The sequence below is a fragment of the Tamandua tetradactyla genome, chromosome 9 (genome assembly GCF_023851605.1).
Source record: "Tamandua tetradactyla isolate mTamTet1 chromosome 9, mTamTet1.pri, whole genome shotgun sequence".
Classification (NCBI taxonomy): domain Eukaryota; kingdom Metazoa; phylum Chordata; class Mammalia; order Pilosa; family Myrmecophagidae; genus Tamandua; species Tamandua tetradactyla.
Window position 1 is genome coordinate 82,664,599 of NC_135335.1, and position 8,243 is coordinate 82,672,841.

Genomic DNA, 8,243 nt, shown 5'->3' on the forward strand with positions numbered 1-8,243 from the left:
AGGGCAAGCCCCAAGATTGAGGGCTTGGCCATCAAATTGTAAGTCTCCAATGTTTGTGAGAATATTTAGTCGTACACAGGTGGGAAGTTTAATATTTTCACCTCTTTTCCCAGTCCTTCAAGGGGGCTTTGAAAATATTTTTAATCTTCTGCCCATATTATTCTGGGATGTATTGGGGCATCACACCAACCTGTACAAACCAACAAGATCTCACTCCCAATTTAAGATCCCATGAAGTTAATGGTGTATGAATAAGCTGACCATACAAGGTAAAGGAATGTATTACCAAAAATACAAATTTTGCATCAAATAAATCAAATCTCTTTCTTTCATCTCACTCAGAAGTTGAAGTTTTAAAATACAGTTAATATCATCCTCTAACCTTTGGTCTGAATTATCTTAGTCCTACCCAGATCAGTTTCATTCATATCTCTAATTGAAGTTTGACCACTTTTTCATTGTTTTTAACAGTTGCTGTACGGGGTAATGCTGACTTTCATAGCTGCAGAGCTCTAGCTCTGAGTCTCAGGCATCATACGAATACAAAGTTTCAGGGAACAACCAGGTTATACACAAAGAACTCAGCATCTCAGAATTTAGAAATAGCAGTTACAACTCCCGAATAGATGTGACTGTGTAAGAGGTTACAATCTAGGGACTTTAAAGTAGGCCTTCACCTGATAACCTAATTCAAAACCTGCTCTTGAATTCAAGTCTCAGAGTTGACAAGTTATAGTTAGCCCACATTAGTGAGGTGTTATATTCGTATTTTCATTTCTGGTAATTTCATTCAACTTACAAGTTTCATTCATCTAGTCGCATGCCTCACAATTTCATTTCTTCTTGCAGCTGCTTAACGGTCCATTGTATGCATATACCACAGTTCCCCCTTCTTTTCTTTTTTTTACATGGGCAGCCACCGGGGAAGTTCTCCCTTCCTTTCATCAGTTGTGTGTCCTTAGGTCACCTCCATCCATTGTAAAACCTATATGTTAAATTTTTCAAATTTTCCAACAATGTCCTCTTGAGTCTTCTCTCCCTTGTTATTGCCTTTAGTTGTCATTGTCTCTTTGTTGTTCTTTCTTTTATGTGTGTGGCAATATCCATACAACATTAATATTCTCATGTCAACCACTCCCAAGAATACCATTCAATTGGATTAATCACATTCACTGTGTTCTGGTGCCCTCACCAACTTCCATTACTAAAATGTTCCCGTCTCCCCAAACAGAAATCCTATACCTGTTTTGCACTGATTCCACATTCTCCTGTCCCCTGCCCATGTCAAAATGTACTATAATTTCTGTCTCTGTGAGCTTGCATATTATCCAATACATTCTCTGTAGTTATCATTAAGATTAAATTTAACATTTTAAAGCTGCGACAATCTCCTTTGTTTGCTACAAACTTAACTTTAATAGTGTACGAACAATGCTCGTATACCCCTCCATTTACCCACCTTTATGTATTCTTGTCACAAATTACATGTTTATACATTATGGACTCCAAAATCACTGATTTCTCATTTCATATTATGCATTTGCTTTTTTTAGATCCTGTAGGAAGAAAAAAGTGGAGTTACAAACCCAAAATACAATATGGGCATTTATATTTACCCCTGCTGAAACCCTTACCAAACATCTTTATTTTTCATGTGGCTTCAATCTGTTATCTATTATCCTTTCCTTTCAACCTACAAAACTCTCTTTAGCATCTCCTTGCAGGCCTGGGTTAGTGCTGAAAAACTCAGAAGTTTTGTTTTTAATCTGGGAATTTCTTAATCTCTCTCATATGGAAAGACAGTGTTGCCAGGTATAAAATTTTTGGTTGGATTTCATTTGTCTTATCTTAATGTTCACTGGTTCTTTATTCTTCCAGCTCAAAATCTGCTGTTGAAAAACTATAGGTATTTTTAAAATTTCTACTACTGTGGTCTTCAACTTGGTTTGGTTTCTTTTCATGATTTCCATTCTTCTGTTGATTTTTCTGTGTGAATTCATCTATCATTTCCCTTTAGTATTTTGTTCATGTTTTCCATTAGCTCTTGGAACTTTATTTAGGACCATTTTAAAAAGCTCTGTCTGGTATGTCTCAGGTCTGGTCCTCCTCATCAATGATTAAAATGATTTAATCTTCTCCTTCCCTGGACCATCACTTCCTATATCTTTGTATGTTTTGCTGAAACCTGGACATTTTCATATTTTAATGTGTGATCACAGGAATAGGCTCTGAGGTGTGCTCCCTTTATTTTGTATCCAGCTAGTGTTATACCAGAGTTTTCCTTGAATGCCAGGAGATAATTTAAAAAATGGAAAAACATAAAATACCTTTTCCAGCCTTTGCAGATTAACATATAACAGTGTTCTCCTTCAGGGCTTATCTATATAATGAGTTGAGAGACTAGCTTGTAGGAGCCTCCCAGATCCTTTCTGTTCATGTGCTTAGTCTTGTATAGGTACACATGACCCTAGGAATCTCCCCATTTACAAGGATTAGAATGTCCCCTCTTCCTTGTGAAAGTTTCCTCATGGTCTGGCCACTGCACTGTATATCCTATAGTTAGTAATCCCTTGTCTTGTCCAGATAGCCATTTGACTGTCCTACAGCATTCTATAGTAGGGTTCAGTGAGCTGCCATCTTCATTTAGGGCAAGTTCTTGGAGGTGAGTCCCTCAGGTCACAGCAGAGATTCAGCCAGACATACATGCTTCCCATATGTGCACAAGGGTTACTCCACTCCCTTCAGAACCAGAATCATGGATCACTGGGAATGTAGGCTGGCTCCACACTGTTCTACTACAGTTCTCTAATGGAGCTTTGAGAAAGATGTTTCTGCCAGGACTTTGTTGGTTGTTTAAAGATTCTGTGGGGGAACAGAGCCCTGAAGCATCTTACTTTTCCATCTCCTTGGTTGACTTTTTAAAAGGGCCCTCTATGGCTGTTTTTAAGATTTTCTCTTCATTATTGGTTTTAAGCAATTTGTTATGTGACTTGGTACAGTTTTTCTTCATGTTTCCTGTGCTTGGGGTTTGCTGAGCTTCCTGGGTCTGTTTTTCATAGATTTCATCACACTTGTAACAATTCTGGACGTTTCTTCATCATTTTTTCTGCCCCACCCACCTTCCTTTGAAGACTCCAGTATTATGTATATTAGGCTGCTTGAAGTTGTTCTACAGCTCACTGATGCATATTTTTATTAAAAAGTCATCTTTCTGGGTGGGCCATGGTGACTCAGCAGGCACAGGTCTTGTCTGCCATGCTGGAAACCTGGGTTTGATTCCCAGTGCCTGCCCATGCAAAAAAAAAAAAAAAAAAAGTCATCTTTCTGTGTTTCATTTGGATAGTTTCCATTACTTTGCCTTCAAGCTCATTAACCTGTTTTGTAAAATGCCTAATCAGCTGCTAATCCTAAACAGTATAGTTTTCATCTCAAAAACTGTCATTTTCATCTCTAGAAACTTGATTTGTGGATTTTTCTAATCTTCCCTGTCTCTATTTAATGTTTTGAACATTTGGAACAGAGTTAAAATAACTGCTTTATGGTTCCTGTCTGCTAATTCTAACATCTGTATCACTCTGGGTTGGTTTCAATTGGCTGTTTTCGAATTCATTATTAGATGTATTTTCCTGATTCTTTGCATGTCTAATAATCTTTAATTGGATGCCAGGCATTGTGATTTTACCTTCTGGGGTCCTGCATATAATTATATTTCAAGGAATATCCTAAAGATTTGTCCTGAGATACATTAAAGTACATGTAAACAGTTTGATTCTTTTGAGTTTTCCTTTTAAGAGTAGTTTTGTAACCCAGAGGAGCATTTAGTCTAAGGCTATTTTTTTTTGTCTTTACTGAAGTAACTCCATTTTGGATTATTTCCCCATGTCCTGTGAATCATAAGGTCTTCCAGTCTGGTTAATGGAAACAGGCACTTTTCTGGCCCTGTCTGAGTGCTGGGCACTGTTCCCTATGATTTTCTCTTATTCTTTTCCTGGCCTTGGGTGGTTTCCTCATATGCATGTTCCAATCAGTACTTATCTCTGGAGTTCTCTGTGCATCTATCTCCTCTTCAGTACTTTGTCCTGTGAACTTTAGCTTTCTTGGACTTCCTTTATTCTTAACTCTGTTTCTTTACCTCAGGGAGTCCTCTGGCTTTTACTGGGGTTCCCCCTTTTTGCACTAAGGAATGGAAACTCTATCCAGGGTGTAAGGTAGGACTCACTTCATTTATTCTCTATCTCAGAGATTATTGCCTTTGTCCTGATTTTTATCATTTTGAAGATGGTTGTTCCGTGTATTTTGTATTTGTTGTTGTTGTCATTTCAGGTGTGAGAATCAGCCAGCTAACATTAGTCTATTACAGAAGCAGAAGTCACTGTGTTCTTTATTAAGTTGCTTTTTTGTTGTTTTATTATAAATTTATGGATTATAATTTTTTATGATTAGTGCTTTTTGTATTCTGTTTAAGTAATATTTGACTACCTCAAGGTCACATAGATATTCTTGCCTTTTCTTTAAAGGCTTTATTTGTTTTACCTTTCACATTTAGATCTGCAACCAATCTGGAATTGATCTTTGTATGTAACATGATAAAAAGGTCAAAAAATATTTTTTATATGGATATACAATCAAACCAGCACTACTTATCAAAAAGACATCCTTTTCATACTTCACTGTAGTGTCACCTTTACATAAATCAGATGAATGTATATATGTTTCTCTATTTATAAATTCTCTGTTCGGTTTCACTGCTCAGGTTACTTATTTCATTAATACCACACTCTTCTAATTAGTATAATTCATGATATACAGTATAAGTCCTGTGATATATAGTAATAAGTCCTCCAATATATTTTATTGTTGTTTCTCAAGCTTGCCTTGATTGTTTTTGGGCCTTTGAATTTCTCTGTGAATTTTAGAATCATGTTAATTTCTGAAAAAAAATCACTTGAGATTTTGACTAGATTACATTTAACTGATAAGATAAATTTGATGGAGAATTTCTAATCCATGGACAGGATATATCCTTCCATTAACTTGGCTTCTCTGATCTTCTCTCAAAAATGTTTGCAGTTTTCAGTGTAGAGGTATTAAAATTTTTGACTTGCTCAATATTTAAAATTTCCCATATTAATATGGATCATTCACTCATTTTCACATCAAATATTTCCTAAGACCTTACAATGATGAGAAAAACCAGACATGGTTGCTGACCTCATGAAGCTTATACTCTAATCATATAAAAAAGATGACAATATCTGTGGGCTAAGTAGTGAGTTTGAGTCTCTAAAACAATCATGTAACTCATATTAAATTAACACAGGTAATGTGAATTTTATGGATTTATGATCATGTGTTGGTTTGAAAGGACGTAGGTCCCCTAGAAAAGCCATGTTTTAATCTAAATCCCATTTCATAAAGGCAGAATAATCCCTATTCAATATTGTATGTTTGAAACTGTAATCAGATCATCTTCCTGGGGATGTAATTTAATCAAGAGTGGTTGTTAAACTGGATTAGGTGATGACATGTCTCTCCCCCAAAAGTAGGTCTTGATAAGTTTCTGGAGTCCTATAAAAAAGGAAACATTTTAGAGAATGAGAAGATTCAGAGAGAGCATAGAATGCTGCAGCACACGAAGCAGAGAGTCCACAAGCCAGTCACATTTGGAAATGAAGAAGGAAAATGCCTCCCGGGGAGCTTCATGAAACCAGAAGCCAGGAGAAGAAGCTAGCAGATGATGCCATGTCCATCATGTGCCCTTCCAGATGAGAGAGGAACCCTGTGTTCACCATGTGCCTTTCCAGATGAGAGAGAAACTGCGACTGTGTTTGCCATTTGCCTTCTTGCTTGAGAGAGAGACCCTGAACTTCACTGGCCTTCTTGAACCAAGGTATCTTTCCCAGGATGCCTTTGATGGGACATTTCTATAGACTTGCTTTTTTGGGACATTTTCTTGGCCTTAGAACTGTAAACTAGCAACTCATTAAATTCCCCTTTTTAAAAGCCATTCTGTTTCTGGTATATTGCATTCCGGTAGCTAGCAAACTAGAACAGATAATTTTTGTTTTATACATTTATTTTGATTTATTATGCAAAATCAACAAATGTTTAAATATCATAAAATATTTTAACATTGAGGATTTTACAATTTTTTTCTCTTTGAAAATGCTTATATATCACTCACTTGAAAAACAATTTAAGGGACTTTTTTTGGGCGAGTTTGTATTAATTGCCAAACATTATACATTAGTTGTGTTAAATGGCAAATAGGTATGTATAAATGTGGGCAAAAAACTTGAACTGTTCAGAAATAACCTCTAAATCTTTGGTTAAATATTTCAGTTGCTGATGAAGTTCTTCCTGAAGGTAGTAGAATAAAATTTTCAATCTAAAAACTCTGTTTTATTAAATATAAAGTGTAGAGAGGAAAAGGATAGCTTATAATAAAAGATAGTGTAAGTTTTGAGCCTATCATAGTTCATGGGAAATTAACTTGTGGTTTTAGTCATTTGTATTTGGACCATTGTTCATGCCTGATTAAAACACCAAAGTTACCTTGTTAGTGTTCATCTGAGAAACAAAAAGTATACAAATACATGAGCTATTTGTTTTGGACTGAGTTCAAAATCAGTGGTTTTAAAGACTTTTTTGGGGGGGGGTTGTTTTAAATATTGGTCCAACTAATAAGACCTAAGGAACATTATGCTCTGAGTATTTTGGTTCTGGTATTAAAATGTAAAGAAAGGCAAGATTCAAAGTTTATGTATATAAATGCCTAACATTTGGATGAAAAGTGAAGATGTTAAAATTGGTCAGATTTTCCTGAATAGATATATTTGACATCATGTATTTTAAATATCCAGAGCTATGTCTAGTTTCCTCTCTTTTCCTCTAGATGTTTGACATCAGTAACCATGGGGATAATCTCAAATGCCAGGCTCTGTGTTTCATAAATATATGTTGAATAGAAATGTTTTTCTTATGAATGCAGAGAAAATCCTGGTTTTTGTCAAAACAACCAAAATTAGTACTGCTGACACTTGAGAAAAAGCCATATTAAAAATAGTTACTCTAATAGTAATAGTCATTTTACTATATCTATACACTTATTTTGAACAATCTAAAAATGTGATACCTTTGAAATCAGGAGAAGGAGAGTTCCTAATTTTTTCAAGGTGTTATTCTCCAACCAGCTTGTGATTAATAGGGAAGGTATGTGACTCTTGGGACATCCCTGCAGGTACAGTGAATGAGCAAATTCTAAGCAGCATTATGACATCACCAGGGAGCGTGACTTGGGTCAAGAGCTTGGTAGGAGGCTTTGGGAACAGTAGAATCAACAGTAATCAAGGCTGGCATGCTAACATTCTGGCTACCATAAAACTGAAAAGAGCTTATTGTACTCATGCACAGCAGCAGGTTTAACAGAAAAGTAGACATGTTTATAGTCCCAGATTTATAGCATGCCTTATAAACACCTTATTACTTAGAATCCAGTCTGCTGTCCTAGAAACTAAGAATGTGACTTTGTTAAGCAGTAGGATTTGTTGACATAAATGTCTTGACTAAGTTTGCCATTGTGGTTAACCAAAACGCATTTACTCCTGAGAAAGTAAACACAAGCAAACAAAATACCTCTTATACTACAATACAGTAAGTTTCAAATTGACCAAACTTAATGCTATGACATAAATATGCTTAATGTTTATGGAATTTTTTAGAAACCTTTTGCCATGTGGGGCTTACCATCCTGTATAAGTCTTACTGAATGGTAATTTGTTTTCAGAATTACATGCGCTTTAAGACTTCATCAGAACTATTCGGAAAGCCTCCATGAATACCAGGGCTTACCACGTAGCAAATGAAATGGGTCATGGTCTCCTCAGACATTAATGTGAATAAATCATTCCTGCACCATGTAATGGCTACACACTGAAATGGTTACCAACAATTAAAATTAGAGAACTAATGGGAAATAATTTTGTATAAATATTAAAAAACCACATGAAAATACGTTCAAGGAAGGCAAAGTATCTGGCTGAAACCCACAAAGTTAAGAAAATTCAAAAAAAAATTCATTCGGAAGAATGAAATTCAAACTTATCTTCTGATACTAAAAAATTCATCTATTTAACAGTAGATGAAATCCATGGTTTGGGTTTTTGAAACTGTGGACTCATAGAACCACTGGAGTGTCTCCAAATCAATAGATTTCTTATCCTTTCAGTTTTCTAGTGAATCCC

At 35.6% G+C, this 8,243-nt stretch overlaps 1 long non-coding RNA gene across 6 annotated transcripts in view; it reads right to left on the bottom strand.

Moving 5' to 3' along the window:
- Positions 1 to 7,349, bottom strand: part of LOC143647203 (uncharacterized) — a 234,497-nt gene extending 227,148 nt beyond the window's left edge. For 4 of the 6 annotated variants that reach the window (XR_013157913.1, XR_013157914.1, XR_013157915.1 and 1 more), the window contains exons 1-2: positions 7,136 to 7,349; positions 1,460 to 1,556 (exon numbers count right to left, since the gene is read on the bottom strand). This is a non-coding gene — a long non-coding RNA (uncharacterized LOC143647203). The remainder of the gene's footprint in view (positions 1 to 1,459; positions 1,557 to 7,135) is intronic. The other 2 variants (XR_013157911.1, XR_013157910.1) reach the window with 2 other exon arrangements.
- Positions 7,350 to 8,243: the final 894 nt, after the last annotated feature.